Raw genomic sequence first — 16,135 nt, forward strand, 5'->3', positions numbered from 1 at the left:
CCCCGGCCGCACGCGCGTCGCCCGAGGTCGGTGCAGGGGTTCCCAGTAGGAGCTGTGGAAGGAAGAGAAGCCCGAGAAGGATTCAGCCAGGAGGGAGCACCTACGACGCACGCCTTATTCCTCGCCCTAAGGAACAGCGACTCCAGTGGAGACGGGGACTTAGCTAAGCTATTTATAGGGCTCAGTGACGAGCGTAGGGAGAGCTGGGGTTCCCCGCTGGAAGGCATTCTGCGCTCCCCCATTCAGCTTTAAACTAAAGCGGAAGCACAAGGCAGCGAGGCTGCGTCCTTACTCTGTACGCTCCTGTGCTCGGCCCTCTGGGCTTTTCCCCTTATTTAATCCTCACAGCCGCCGCCTGGGCTGGGTACCATCACGTCCGTGTTATAGATGAGGAAACCGTGATTCCAGGGAGGCTAAGTGGCTGAAATAAATAGTGGCGCTGGGGTTGGAACCCGTGTGGGCGTCAAAATCCGTATCTTTGGTCTCTAGAACCTCAGGTGGCGGCGGGTCTGCAGGGCTGAAGGGCCCACGGGCTTTGCAGCATAGCTAGGAGCTCAGGGCTTTTCGCAGGACAAACTGGTCTGCCCCAACAGAACCTTTGGAAAGATAGAGATGGACAGGATCCATTATTTTCCAAGACACAACCTCAGTATGCGGGGAAAGGAAATACATCTGGCTATTTAAAAGACCTTAATTTTCATGAATATAAACCTTCCTTAATTGTCGAGCAGAAAATTGTAACCTTATGTCCAGATTTTCCTGATTAACTGCCAATTTTCCAAGGCCGGCCTTGTGGGTACGCATCCTGTGCGGTCTCACATGGCGGCTGTACTTGGTTTGATGATCTTCTGTCACCATCTTGAAATTCTTTTATTTCTTAATTTTTAAATTTGTTTCAATTGTAGTTGACACACAATGTGACATCAGTTTCAAGTGTACCACACAGTGATTCAACATCTCTATTCATTATGCTGTGTTCACTCTGGGCATTGCTACCATCGGTCACCATCTGATACTATTGCAGGACCACTCACTGTATTCCCTGCACTGTGTTTCATCCCTGTGACTTATTCTTTCCGTAACTGGAAACCTGTACCTTTCACTCCCCATCACCCTTTTTACCCATCTCTCCCCTCCTTCCTCTGGCAACCACCAGTTTGTTCTCTGTATTTATGAGTCTGTTTGAAATTCTTAATAATATTTGAACAAGGGGCCCTGTATTTTCATTTTGTACCAGACCCTGTGAATTATGTATCTGGCTCTGCAAAGCTCACGTCCTTTGGAAAGAACCCATTACTCTTTCTATCATAGATATCAATTGAAAGCTCGTGTTCTAAGTGCCAGGCTCTTAATGGGCATTTGGCTCTCAAAGAGCTCCATCCAAATACCCCAGTGGCCCTTAGCTTCTCATTGGTCCAGGCCAGATTGACTAACCCAAATGGCCACAGCTCTTTTATCCTTGAAATGTAATTCCTTATTGCTCAATAGATACGAAATTCTTAACAGCCAAAATCACAAGAGCACCATCAATGCACACAACAACAGGAGCAACAGTATCAACATGTCTTTATCAAGCATCTATTTTGTGCCAGACTTCCTGCTAAAAAATCATGATAGAGCAGAGAGGAAACATGGATTCAGTCTATTGTCCTGGAATGCAGAGCCTGCTGAGAGATACAGTGCCGGAGTCCAGCTCCAGTAGGTCCAGGGTTCCCTGAAGGATGGATGGTGTCAGTGAAAGGAGTGAGAGAGCCTTCGCTTCTTTCTGCTCACCAGGCAGGAATCTCTGCTCTCCAGTCAGGCATTTCTGCACTGCTGGCCGGCATCTCTGCTCTGACCAAAGAGTCAGCCTTCTTTATTAAACAAGTGTATGGGGTACAAACAGAAGTGGCAATTGTCTTAGACAATCATTTCTGATGACAAATTCTTTGGTATGTAAAAATTTCCCAGAACATAGATTGGTAGAAGATTCATGCATAATCTTGATCAATAGTGATTGAAGTAGGTGACTAGATGCTTATCACACGGCAAAGGAAGGGATCTTTAGCATTCAAATACAAGGGCAAAAGTTAGTTCTTTTGTGAGCAGGGGTCAATAGCCTGTTTTTCCAAGGGGAAGAAAAACAGGTTTTCTCAGGAAATGTAATATTTGCTCCTATAATCACAAAAGAAGAAACCCCTATAACAAGTTTTTTCATAAGGTACAATTCACATATTTTTAGCATAAAAAGGCAAGTCCCTCCTGTATCAGTCAGCCAGGCACCTTGGGGGTCGGTGCTCAAGCAGAAATTGAGTAGGGGTTGAGTGGGTGTAGATGCAGGTCGCCATCTGACTGTGGGAGGCCTTGCAAACCCACCTTGCCTCACAAGGAGATTTTTGCTCAACTTATGAGTTCAGAAAAACTGGCTTCCTGCAAGACGGAGACTAATTAAATCACACACACACATACACACACACACATTTTATGAACCGTGATAAAGAAAATTGCAGGAATGTAATGACTATACACAAATGCAGGGACTGAATAAGTGCGTGGACAGAGAAGGGTCTTCCAAGGAAGTGACCGCCCCTGCCCCCCCCCCCATCCTCCTGCGAAGGTCAATGGGCAAATCCAATCTTGATGGGCAGGCACATTGCGACTTAGATACAAGGTATTTTTCATTTTTGGATCTTATTTTATTTTTTAAGAATTGAAGGGCCGCTGTATGATATCACCCTGCATTTTAGTAAACACTTAGCTCTGATTAATAGTCATTAGCCCATAGTATAAGCTAAATGTTGTCCCCCTGAAAGAAATTTGAAAGAAGCTGGTACATTCTTCTTTCTTCACCCCACCTCTGTCCTAGTAACAGAAATCCTTGGTCTGATCAAGAGTAGGTACCTTTGTTTTTTGCCCAAACTAATCAAGCCTTTGCTTATGTATTTCTTTCCCATAAATCCCTCTCCATCTCATTTTTCTGGGTACCTAGCTAACTTCTCTTAGTCTTCAAAACACATCTCTAAACATTTACTATTCTTGAAATCTCCTCCCTTGACCCATTTAGTCTGATTTGGATTCCCAAAGCAATGCCATTTTCTCAAGGCATCCTGTCCCAATGATGAAGCGACCTGTCCTCCCACTGGGCAGGGAGCTCTGCTAGGGCAGGGATCTTGTCCTGTTGTCTTGTTTCCTCAGGTCCTGGCACACTGTTTGCAAACAAGATAGTGAGAGAAGGAATGCCTCCTGCCCTTGTTACTCCAAGAGGCCTAGGATAGCCCAGGCATCGGTTCCTCCAAGAACCCTCCACACACTGGATGGAGAAAGAAAGGCCCTGGATCAGAAGCTGCAGTGACATTTTAGCCATGGCTCTTCATGTCTACTGTAGGCAGGCAGGGCCTGAGGAAATTCAGGTTGCAAATAATTATCCAAAGTCTTGAGTCTGTAGCAGGACCCGGTGATTTTTGTACATTCCCTTCATGGTCCATTTCTCTCTGGTTGCTAGTTAAGTATCAAGCTAGCAGAAATGTGAGGGTTGCAAGAATCCATCTCCAAACTTGACCTGCGAGCTACCACTCCTGGTTCACTTATTCATTTCATTAATTTGTAAAGAGGGCAAAGCCCTCCTTCTGGTGGCAGGCCACCTCTTCCTGCAGTAATGCTGCTGAGCGGGAAAGGGTCTAATGCTTTTGACTTCCTCCCATTGCTCGGATCCAAGTCTGGATCAATGGATGGGGCTTTCAATCTGCGCACTCTGACTTCTTCGAGAGCCACTTGGCAAAAGGATATTATTGAGACTATTTACAATTTTTAAATGCCATGCATGTGAAGGGTACAAAAAAGAATAGCAAGGCAAGGAAAAGAGAGGGTCATCAGAATAATCAGGGGATGGGGAACTAATAAGAATAAAGGAGAAAGGGTCTCAATAAGTCAGTTCTCCTTGTTTCATGCATCATAGTCATTGTGAATATCTTGAGGTGTATGAAGGGCATGGGGTTGACAATTAAACTGTTAATAATAATGGCTGCTTCTATGGTGTAGATATTTTCTATGTATTATTTCATTTAATCTTTCATATAATAAGGTGATGATGCTAGGTTCCACAGTGAGTGCAGGAACAAGGACTTGGGATCAGATATATCCTGCTTCTGGGCCAAGTTTTGGCTGCGCTGTTCTGCTGCCCCTTAGACAAATGTGGAACCCAGATCTGGTGAAGAGGCTGCAGGTCTTTAACAGAAGAGTCATGCAGATTGAGAGCCAGAAGCATAATGGAAGCATAGGGAGAATCCTCGAAGAATGAAGAGTTGTCCACTCCATTCTTTTATCTTAACAGTGATTTAATAGCCATATCTACACTTTGGGGGTGATAGCCAAGAAGTCAAGACAAATGTGTCAGGAGGCACCAACTGCTGCCACTCAACCCGTGAAGTGAGCCGGGGATGCCCAGCATTGGTCATCATGTCTGGCCACCTTGCCTGAGGGAGGTGCCTGCATTCCAGAGAAACCCAAAGCTTTGCCCGAAGTCCTACCACTAACAACACCAGCCCCTACTTTGGGCAGCTGTTCACGCCAGACTCCAGTCCTCATGACAACTCCTGATCAGTCTCTCCTCGGCATCGAAGCGAATCATTTAATTTGGAGATTCATATTGTCAGGGGGAATGAGATTCAGTATACTGATCCTTAACCTGTTTTTGAAGTGCCAATTAATAGCAATGACAGCAATCATAATAATAGATTATATTTGAATAGCACTGTTTGTGTAGAAACGATCTCCCACTGGAGGGGCCTACAAAAGGCAGCTTCATAGAGCTAGTTCAGAGAGCTTTTCTCTAAAAAGCAAATTTGTGTGCTGCTTCTAGCTGGCTATGACCTCTGGGAGATTAGAAGGCAGACTGAATCTTTAAAGTGAGTGGAAGGGCCATGAGCCTAATGTTCAAACATCCCAGCTCTTCCACTGAAAAGCAACCAGATCTAGGCAATTGACTTGATCTGTCTTAGCCTTGGTTGCCTCAAGTCTAAAATAAGATAATGATCCTTACTCCATAGAGTTTCTGTAAAGATTCGAGGATGAAATGCCTGGTCAAAATTAGCCTCATATTATTTATCTTCATCATCGTCATCATCATCAGTCATATGCTTTTGGTCAAATATATTCACTTTGAGTTGGGTTTTATGTTCAGTACAGCCAAATGGATGTGTGATGTGAAAACAGTTGGATTTCTATACACTATTAATGAATAGCAGGAAAAGAAATTAAGAACACATCTCATTTACATTTGCACCAAAAATAATAAAATGCCTAAGAACAAATTTAACCAAGAAGGTGAAAGACTTGCACTCAGAAAACTGTAAAACATCGGTGAAAGAAATTGAAGATGACACAAATAGAAAGATATCCCATGCTTGTGGATTGGAATGACCAATGTTGTTAAAATGACCATACTACTGAAAACAATCTACAGATTTAACACAATCTCCATCAAAATACCTGCAGCATTTCTAACAGAGCTAGACAAAACAATTCTAAAAATGTGTATGGCAAAACAAAAGACTCAACCTTGAGAAATAACAACAAGCTGGAGGCATCACATTTCTAAAATTGCTACTAGCTCCTACCTGGAAACTTCAGATGCAATAGAGATCTACAAATTTCTTAAAGGTTTTAGTCCTTTGATTAATAATTAGCATTTACCTCTTCTGTGAGTTCAGGGTAATAGTGTAAGAGACATGAGAGCCCCTTCACCCTGGCCTTTTAGTTCCTCAAAATGCCTGGTTTCTTCTTTCTCCCAGTTTTGGTGTTTCTTGCCATTTTCTGCATCTGAGAATCCCTTACCACTGTTCTCCAGACAGCTAGCTCTCTGCTAGTTTTGGACCTTAGAGCCTACCATCAAAAGAATCCTGTTTTTTGGGGGTTTTTTTCTTATTCGGTGTCCTTTAGAAGCTAAGCTCTGTGAGGTTGAGGACCTCATGTTTTCTCTTCTTCATCTATTTTTGGTGCTTAGGTGTTTTGGTGCTTAGGTGCTCAGTGAATATTTGTTAAATGAATGAAAGTCAATACGTCAGTCTGGAAAGAAGCTTACAGGTCTGATGAAAAACTCGTTGGTAGAGCGGAAAATTGAAACTCACATAGGTTGAATACTTCTGCAAAGTCAGTTATTATGTGGCACAATAAACCAGGGTCTGTTTACTTGCTTTCCACTCTCAATGCTCATTGCTTTATTCAGATTTGGGATATATGACCAAACTACCAATGACACATGTTTCTTTCCTGAGTTTTCAATTTTTTAATGATATTATGCAAAGAATTTCTAAATACTCTTTTCCAAATCAATAACGACAAATCATTATTCAACCAGCATCAAAAAGAATTCCGAGGAAATTAAAAATCTTCCAAAATTCTACCACCTAATGGTAATAACCATTAGCATTTTGGCAAGCCTCCTTCTCAAAGCACATGTGTATACAGGTATATTTTAAATTTATGTCTATTTACATAAAAATGATCTCAGGACACCGACTGGTTTTATGATTCCTTTCCCTTCAATAATATGCCATAGAGATAGTTCTGTTTCAATAAACATAAGTATACATTATGGGTTTTTAAGTGAGTGTGTATCCCATTTGTATAAATGTGGCATTATTTCTTTATGAAGGAATGTTTATGATTTTTGCTAGGAACTGTTTGGAGGGCAATTAAAAACCCATTATCTCTTGCGTTCCCAAACCCTGACCTGGCAAGGTAAGTACTATCGGACCTGTTTTGCAGATGAAGTCATCAGAAGCCAGAGAGCCTTTTATGACCTCCCTAGTGGGATATGGGGAGTGCAGAGTAGGGGTTCCAGCCGGCATCTTCAGACTCTAAACTTGAGGCACATAGGCACACTGTGATGCTCACTGCAATCGCTGCTTTCTCAGGGGCTTGAGCAACATGGTCTGAGAGCACAGGCAGGAGAGCATGAAGTCCACCAGTGGGAAGGATGTTTAGGAAGGTTCCAGTGGAATTGGAAAGCGGACTATGGTTTTGCTGGAAGGACTCTTACGCAGAGTGTACAGTATGAATATAGACATGGGAGTGCGCCTGCGCGCAGGGACGTTCAGGTTCGGTTCTTAGAATTCTATGGTTTCTTTTCTTTGTGGGTAAAATTTACCAATCTCACACACAATGCTCAAAAAAAGGGAGATGTTGGAGAAATCCCTCGAAGAATCATTTTGAATCCTTTTACAAATGGCCTCTGGGGAAAACGATCCCAGGCAGTCTGGGAGGAATAGCACTAGTTAGTAACAAAGAGGACAAAAGCATCGTAGGGATTTCTGGAGGGTTTGATGGGTCACAGAGTAAGGAAGAGCCAGCATCCGGCATTCTGGGACCCATGATCTGACTCCCGCCGAGGGCGGCTTCTATGCATTCCATTTGTGGGGCCCTAAAATTCAAACACAGGTGGAACTCGCACACTTACAACCTTTAGAGGATTATGAAGATCCAATGTGTTTTCTGTTAATCAGTCTCTACCCTAAATGACATCCCTAGAAGTGAGCGGTAGCATTGAAAATGAAAAACAAGAATTCCACCAAAAATGGATAATAGTTCCTCCTCTTTGTCCCTAAAGCTTGGCACTTACTTTGGAATATGTTCTAAAACCTTGTAATGTCACACTGGGGGCAAATGAATCTCACAAAGTCTCTTTGCTGTTTTCCAGGGAGGGGTTATATTACCACTTGGTCCTTCTGCCTCTTATAACCCTCTGGGTTCCTCCTAGAACTTTCTCGGCAGCCAGGAGCCATCCATCAGGCACTTGACAATTGGCTTGGAAAAGATGACTCAGGCCTTAAGCCTTAAATGCCACTTTCTTCCCTCCCTAGCTGAGGGCAACTTACCCAGAAAGCCTGCTCCTGGGACACAGACCTGTGCTTCAGCTGTCTTTATTCTTGCAGAGTTGGCAGGGAAAATGGGGATTTTGTCTCCTCAGTGAATACAGATAATCTGATGCAGGTGATGGTGGTGCGGGAGTCAGTATTGATGGTGGTGTTACTAGGACAAGCCTTTCAAGGTGGTTGTTGACTGCATCAGGTCCCTTAAGCCTCCTTGGGGTTATCCTCCCTCCTGTCTCTCTACGCCTCTGCCCTTTCCCTCCTAAAATAAACAAACAAACAAAAAAAGGATATAATATGAGATGATCACTAAATAAGGTAGAGAGGTCTAATTAAATGAAGTCCTTATTTGATTTACTGATTTATTTATTGACAGTTGCTGAGATCTGCTGTGTAGGAGGCACTTTATTAGATTCAGGGGTATAGAGAGGAATATGCCTCTTCTCTGACCCAGAGGGAAATTCTGCTTATTGAGGAAGGCGGAACTGATAACCATGAGTATGAAGAGAGAGGAACCCCGGACAGGAAAGAGGTAATTCTATGGAGGAGCTAGAGGAAGGTTTACCAAGGGGGAAAACATCATTGAACCGTAAGGAGCAGTTTTTTCAGAAGAGGAAGGCCATTCATAGTATCTTAATATGAGCCTACTTCTCTGCTTATGTTTTCTGTGGCTATTTGTTATATCATTGTCACCCTGGGAGAAGTGGAGGGACCTAGAATTGTCATCATCGGTCCTTACAATTCCCCTTTCTCATTTTAATTTGTCATATTAATTGTCCCAAGTAGAGCCCACTTTTTGCTCAAAATTCCCTTTCTTTAATGACACCCATGATCATGTTTTGCAAATATACATCTTAGACATGTATGCCTTTTTGAGAAATTTGTGGAGTCAATTTCTGTGTATAAGTGTTTTAAATCACATAAAACATACTGCACTATAGCATATTTTGTCTTTCTAACTTACTGCAGGAAAAAGTTTCATTTTGAGAAGTAACTTAAAAGTGAGATATGCAAAGATCATCTAAAATGGATGAAGACCTGGCTGCCTAGAATTTGGTTGTATGACTGTGCTAATTTATTTAATCCGTTGTGTGTGGATGGACTGTTACATTGTTTTCATTTCTTCCCAGCCACAAATAGGGCTGCTTTGAACATCCTTGTATATACTTTTGCTTAATTGGTTATGGGTTCCAGTTGTCTTCTCAAATGGATGCTGCATTATTTTTTATTTTATCACTGTGGCTTTAGTTGCATTTCCCTGATTGTTTATCCATAGTAGAAAACAACACAACACACACACACACACACACACACACACACACACACACAGTTCAAATGACCAAGGATTTCTCATCAGGAATCATGGAGGTCAAAAAGAAGTAGCACCTTTCTTAAGCACTGAAAGAAAAGAACCATCAACCCCGAACTCTATGATCAGTGAAAATACCCTTCAGAAATGAAGGGGACATCAAGATATTCTTAGATGAGAAAATATTAAGAGGATATATTACTAGGTCACCATAAATAATGGCTAAAGGAAGTTCTCCAAATGGAAAGGCAATGATAAGAGAAGCAAACTTGATGCACGAGAAAGGAAGAAAAAGCAAAACTTCTCAGTAAATAGAGCCTGCTTTCAATTTCTTCTTCTTGAGTTATGTTTGACTGCTGAAGGAAAAGCAGTGACAGGTCTATGGTTCTAAAGGTATGAAGAGAGGATATTTAATACATATTATGAATGGGGGAGGGTGAAAGGGATGTAAAGAAGGTAAGGTTTTAAGATTTCCCTCAAGCTGGTAAAATGACAGTGCCAGTAGGCTATGCTAAGTCATGTATATGTAACATAATGCCGAGAGCAAACATTACAAATGTTGCATCACTAAGACCTGCTTCTTTGAAACCAAAGCCACTGGAGTCATACCCTTGCAGAAATAATGACCGAATACAAATTTTTATGACCTTCTGGAAGCTGAGGGTAGAAAAACCTTGAGAGTGAGAAGCTCTGGGGGCCCATTTTGGGGGCACCCGTGCTTTCCTGGGCTTTACGTTTATGAACTGCACCCGATTCTCACAGTGACGATCACAGAAAAACCTCCTTGTGTTCTGGGCACAGAGAGGGAAAAATAACCATTTTGCCGTAGGTCCAGGGCAATCTCCAAAACAAAGTCAAACACTCCAGAGAAACTTGAGCTCTGGAAAGAGCCCTCACTGACCTGGAGGGGAGGACAGAAGTATTGTACTCTGGTTGATAAGGTTGTTCCCACAGGAATAGAAGTTAACAATTCTGACAGTGTTACACATGTATGCTGAAACTGAATCATCGTGTTAGTGGGGAGGAGGTGATAGCAGACGGCGGGAGCCACGGTTCCCACTGTTGCTATGAGGTGTACAGATTCATAAAGGAAGAGACATCTGAACTCATACGTCACTTAATATAGACATTTCTAGGAGGAATTATTATCACCTCCACTTTGCAGACGAGGACCCTGTAGACCAGAGGTAACACATCTTGCCCAAGGGCACAGGGCAATTAAGTAGAGGCATTCTAACTGCAGAGTCAAGCTCCTATCTGTTACATTACTCCCAAATTGACCCCAGGATTGAAAATACAAGTGGGGAAAATCAGATATATCCTCGTGACTTAAACACCTTATCTCTCCTTTACAGGCATAGATAATTACAGCCTATGGTATAAGTTAGTTCAAACAAATCGGAGGAGCTGATGCTACCCACATAAACATGGCTCTTACTGCAGAGCTCTCTCACTAAGTGTCTTTGTGGCTGGAAATCTGATTTTTGTAGCCCTTTTATGCATGTTCTTACAAACATTCATGTTTTAGGTTCCGACAGAACTCAGAATACTGCCGCCGCCTACCAGGACACAGCCATTCATAGAGGCATCACTCAAGATTCTTTTCATGGTTCCGTCAGGATGGATAATCATGTTACCCTGGGCAAGGTTTCACATTTCAGGATTACTACCATTGAGGCGCGAACTGAGGGTCAGGTGGGGCCCGGGAGTCGCAAACAGGAACATTTTCAAAATGTAAATACTATACAGTAATTGCAGCTAGCTTCAACTTATGTCAATTTCTGACTTAAGTTAGAATATAAACACTTATGGCTATTAGATACACCTTGAAGTTACTTGAAAGAAATTAAATCTACATTACTGAAAAGGGAACATTCATGTATTTTTTCCACTGTGTTCCATTAGGGCAGAATTTTAATTTTTAGGAAATTAACTCAGTTAGACTGAATGTTTAAAATACAGCAGGAGAAAGAACTGAATCACTTAACACTTCATTTTTTCAGGAGGCCATTAGCAAACCCACACGGCCGTCCTGTGATACAGTTAAGTATTATTTGTCCCCTGCTTCTCCCATGGGAGATGAATCATGAAGACATTATGTGCCAATGAAGTCAGAGAAAACAGAAAATTCAGCTGCTCAACTTTGTGGTACAGAGGCAATGGTTAAAAAGAGAAGAAAAAGTTGAATTTAGGGACCCCCCCCACAAAAACAGAGCAATTCACCAACCAGCATTTTAAAACCTATTAACTGACATATGAAACACCCACATAAACTGAAAAATCAAACAAACAGATAAAAACCCCATTGTTTACTTTCAAAACATGTCACGGGAGATTTTATAGAATCCCATAGGGCCATTGTGACTTCTGGAAAAATTCAATTCTGGTTATAATCTCGTTATAATAAAAGCATACTATCACATTATTAGTCACTATTTGTACAGTCACAATTTCTATGGTCCAGACACTATAAGTGCTTTGTATGAAGTATCTTATTTAATACTCTCAGAAACCTATGAGAGGATTACTCTGATTATTTCCATGTTATTGATGAGGGAACCAAGGTTAAAAGAGGTGAATGGGGTGCTTGGGTAGCTCAGTGGGTTAAGCAGCTGACTCTTGATTTTGGCTCAGGTCATGATCCCACAGTTCGTGGGTTCAAGTCCTGCTGCCAGTGCAGAGCCTGCTTGGGATTCTCTCTCTACCTCTCTCATTGCCCCACCCCCATCACACGGTCTCTGTCTCTCTCAAAATAAATAAATAAACTAAAAAAAACCAACAAGAGGTGAGAACGTTATCCAGAGCCACTGAGCATATGAGTTAGCTTTTCTTTGTAACAAACCACGTCCAAACGAGGCACTTAGATTGCAATCATTCTTCAGCTGGGAAGTGTATGGGTAAGCGGTGGTGGTGGGCTTAGCTGGGCACTTCTACTGCTAGTCTCCTTGGGGTCACTCGCACATCTGAGGTCACTTATTAGCCAGGTCTCGCGTCTCTTCGCCAGCAGAGGGTGATCTGGCTGTGCCGCTGGTGGTCTCCATGTTCCAGAAACCCAGAGCACTGGCTGCAGTGCTCAGGGATGGATGGTCAAACTTCTGCTCGTAACCCGAGTGACATGGCAAAGCCAGACGCAAGGGGTAACCAAGACTCTACCTCTGATGGGAGGAGCTTCACATTGTGAGGCGAGTAGAGGATCTGGGCTGCTTTTGGAAACGCACGAATCAGTTTTAAGTGACAGAGCCAGGCTGCTTCCAAAGCCCTGTCCCTAATACTGATCCTGCAGTGCCACTCAACAACGGTCCCTTCATAGAGTCGAAGAACACCGGCCCACCTTAGAGGGACCTTGCCTTCTCTTTGATAAGTCCTTGCTGGGCTCCAACTCCCTTAGCTTCTCTCTGGGCACCCCCGCCCCCCGTTCTGCGCATTGACCCACTAGAGCATTTATCACGTTGTAATGAATCGTTTATCATAATACAGTGTTCACTTGCTAGAGAGGCAGGGATTATGTCTAATTATTATCTATAGCCCTGATGCTTGGCCCAGTTTTCTGGTACAGGTTTTGCACCCGAACACGACTTGCCAAATAAAGTCACAATAATTTACCTGCTGGTAAGCAGCTGATGTATAGAACAATTAGCAATGCTTACCTTTCCCGCCATCAGTTAAACATCCTCTCATCCTTTGAAAAATGAAGTAATGAACATTTAATTTTTCAGCTCCCTAATTGTAGAAAATACTCTGTTTCTTCTTTAGTTTAGATAGCTTCCATCACACCAGCAACATTAATTTTTTAGAAAAATAAAAATTAGGGGCCCCTGGGTGGCTGAGTCTGTTAAGCGTCCGGCTTCGGCTCCAGTCATTATCTCACAGTTCATGGGTTCGAGCCCCGCGTCGGGCTCTGTGCTGACGGCTCAGAGCCTGGAGCCTGCTTGGGATTCTGTGTCTCCCTCTCTCTCTGACCCTCCCCTGCCCGCACTGTCTCTCTCTGTCTCTCAAAAAAAAAAAACAACCACAAAAACAAAAAAGAAAAACTAGATGCACAGAACGAAAAAGGGTTTAAGAACCAACTTCACACCCAAGTTGTTAACATCAAAGAGAGGGTGCAGCTAAGATTCCCCAGTTTGTCTGTGCTTCTTTTTTTTCTTTTTAAACTTTCTCTTTTTTCTTTTAATGTTTTATTTATTTTTGAGAGAGAGAGAGAGAGAGACAGCATGAGCAGGAGAGAGTCACAGAATCCAAAGACAGGCTCCAGGTTCCAAGCTAGCTGTCAGGACAGAGCCCGATGCAGGACCCGAACCCACGAACTTCGAGATCATGACCTGAGCTGAAGCCGGAAGCTAAACCTGCTAATCCACCCAGGCGCCCCTGTCTGTGCTTCTTAAGGAGGACACTTAAAGCACCTTAAAACAAACAGGTTCTCAGAAGCCCCCTCCTTCCTTCCTGGAAATAGCAATGCCATTGTGAAACGCTGCCTGGAGGGCCCCAGGGCTAAATTTAGAACCAAGGCTTTGCTTGTGTTTTCCTTCTTTTTAGTAGCTAATGTGGGAGCCTCCAGGGCCATCCAGTTCTTTTCTCCTCTGAACTCCTGCCTATCTCTCTGGGCCTGCCTCATCTGTCTATCTCATCTGCTGTTTGAATTGCCCTTGCACAGTCTGTAGGTGTGCCCAGGCAACACGTGGGTGCATTCACACTAGTGCAGGGGTGAATGAGACGTAAGTGAAAAGTACTCATGATCCTTCCCAATGCCACCAAGAAGCCGATAGAACGCTAACCCATCTGTGCTCCCCAGAGTAAAGAGACCAATATTTATTCTGAACTGTTACATACAAGGCACTTCTGTGCTCTACATTTGCCAGCTGGGGGACCTTGGCAAGCCAGGAATCTGTGAGCGTCGGTTTCCTTATGTGTATGCTACGGTTCACAGTGTTGTTGGAAAAATCAGATCTGTGCATGGAAAGCACTCAGCACCTCGCCTAACCCGTGGGAGGTGCCCAAGGTGGGCATCTGTTACATTTGTGTTATTTAGGACATCAGTGTCCCCTGATGTCAATCTCAACGTTGAGCTTAACTTTCTGTATTATATTATTTTTGAATTAAAGCTATTTTAATTGAAAGAACAGATTCAAGGAGATAGAAATAAAAAGAGAATGATGCACATTTTGACCACCTTTAGCAAATCCCATTATTTTCCATTTTTCCGTGTCCTGTTCAGCCCTTATCTACACACATAGGAGTTTCTTCCCTAGCTGCCGTCATTGTGAAGGAAATGATTTGGGTGGAGGTTTTTAAATTTTTCACTAGTGTTACACCTTAAAAATATTTAATTACCTGAATTTTAATTTTTTTAAATGTTTATTATTTTTGAGAAAGAGAGAGAGAGCAAGAGGCAGAGCGCAAGCAGGGGAGGGGCAGAGAGAGAGAGAGAGAGACAGACACACAGAATCTGAACCAGCTTCCAGGCTCTGAGCTGTCCGCACAGAGCCCAATGCAGGTCTAGAACTCACAAACTGTGAGATCAGGACCGGAGCTGAAGTCAGAGACTTTAACCAACTGAGCTACCCAGGGGCCCAATCAATAACACTTTTGAGTGCTTACTATGTGCCAAGCCCAATCTCACCATTCTTTTTTTTTTTTTATATATATAAATTTTTTTAATGTTTATTTTTGAGACAGAGACAGAGTGCAAACAAGGGAGGGGCAGAGAGAGAGGGAGACACAAGATCTAAAACAGGCTCCAGGCTCTGAGCTGTCAGCACAGAACCTGACACAGGGCTCGAACCCACAAACCGTGAGACCATGACCTGAGCCGAAGTTGGATGCTTAACTGACTGAGCCACCCAGGTGCCCCCAAATCTCATCATTCTTAACCCAGTTTGACACTCAGAGAAGCAAAGTGCCTTTCTCAATCTTACAAATCCCATGAAACCATTGAAATGAGCCTAAAAATCCAGATCTTTTTTCTATTGCTCCAGTCTTTTTTCCAAACTAGCACCCCTTCCCAGGAAGCCACGATTGTTGAGTTCCGGTTCCCTCCAAGCATACTTGGCCGTTGGTGCTGCCGTGTAATTTTGTTTCATTTTTTCACTTGGATTCTTTTAAAGCTGGCTTTGGCCATGTGTCTTGGCCTCTTATCTTGGGGGGATCAGCTGGTGTAAACTTGTAGGAACTTATAGTGGCCATTTATTGTCCTAGGTCTTCCAGACACACCTGATCCCAGTGATTAAACCAAGAGCAGGAAAAAGAAGCATGTCAGGAGGCCATCAAGGAGGATCTACCGCCCGTCACTTCAGAGATAAATTCTCTTTCTATTGGTGTCACTTCTAGAAGTATACCTTTCCTTTTCCAGGAGCACACCCGTGCAAGTATCGCCGGGTCAAATGTTCTTATTTTACATGCAGTCTTTTCCTCAGATGTTATGAATATTGCACTAATCAGAGTATTTGTCACTTAAAAACTTTCCCTTTATTCTTAAATTTTTGTTTATTTTTATGATTTTAGAGAGTGAGAGACAGTGCAAGCAGGGAAGAGGGGCAGAGGGGGAGAGGGAGAGAGAGAGAGAGAGAGAGAGAGAGAGAGAGAGAGAGAGAGAGAGAGAGGGAGAATCCCAAGCAGGCTCCAAGCTCAGTGCGAAGTCCAAGGTGGGGCTTGATCCAACAACCATGATCTGAGCCAAAATCAAGAGCTGGACACTCAACTGACTCAGCCACCCAGGTGCCCCTTCTCACTCTTGTTTAAAAGGTTCTAGAGGGGTGCCTGGGTGGCTCAGTTGGTTAGGCGTCTGGCTTCAGCTCAGGTCATGATCTCACGGTCCGTGGGTTCGAGCCCCGCGTCAGGCTCTTTGCTGACAGCTAGCTCAGAGCCTGGAGCCTGCTTCAGATTATGTATCTCCCCTTCTCTCTGACCCTCCCTTGCTTGCCCTGTCTCTCTCTGTCTCTCAAAAAATAAATAAAAAACACACACAAAAAATTTTTTTTAATAA

This window comes from Suricata suricatta, chromosome 5 (genome assembly GCF_006229205.1).
Source record: "Suricata suricatta isolate VVHF042 chromosome 5, meerkat_22Aug2017_6uvM2_HiC, whole genome shotgun sequence".
Taxonomy (NCBI): domain Eukaryota; kingdom Metazoa; phylum Chordata; class Mammalia; order Carnivora; family Herpestidae; genus Suricata; species Suricata suricatta.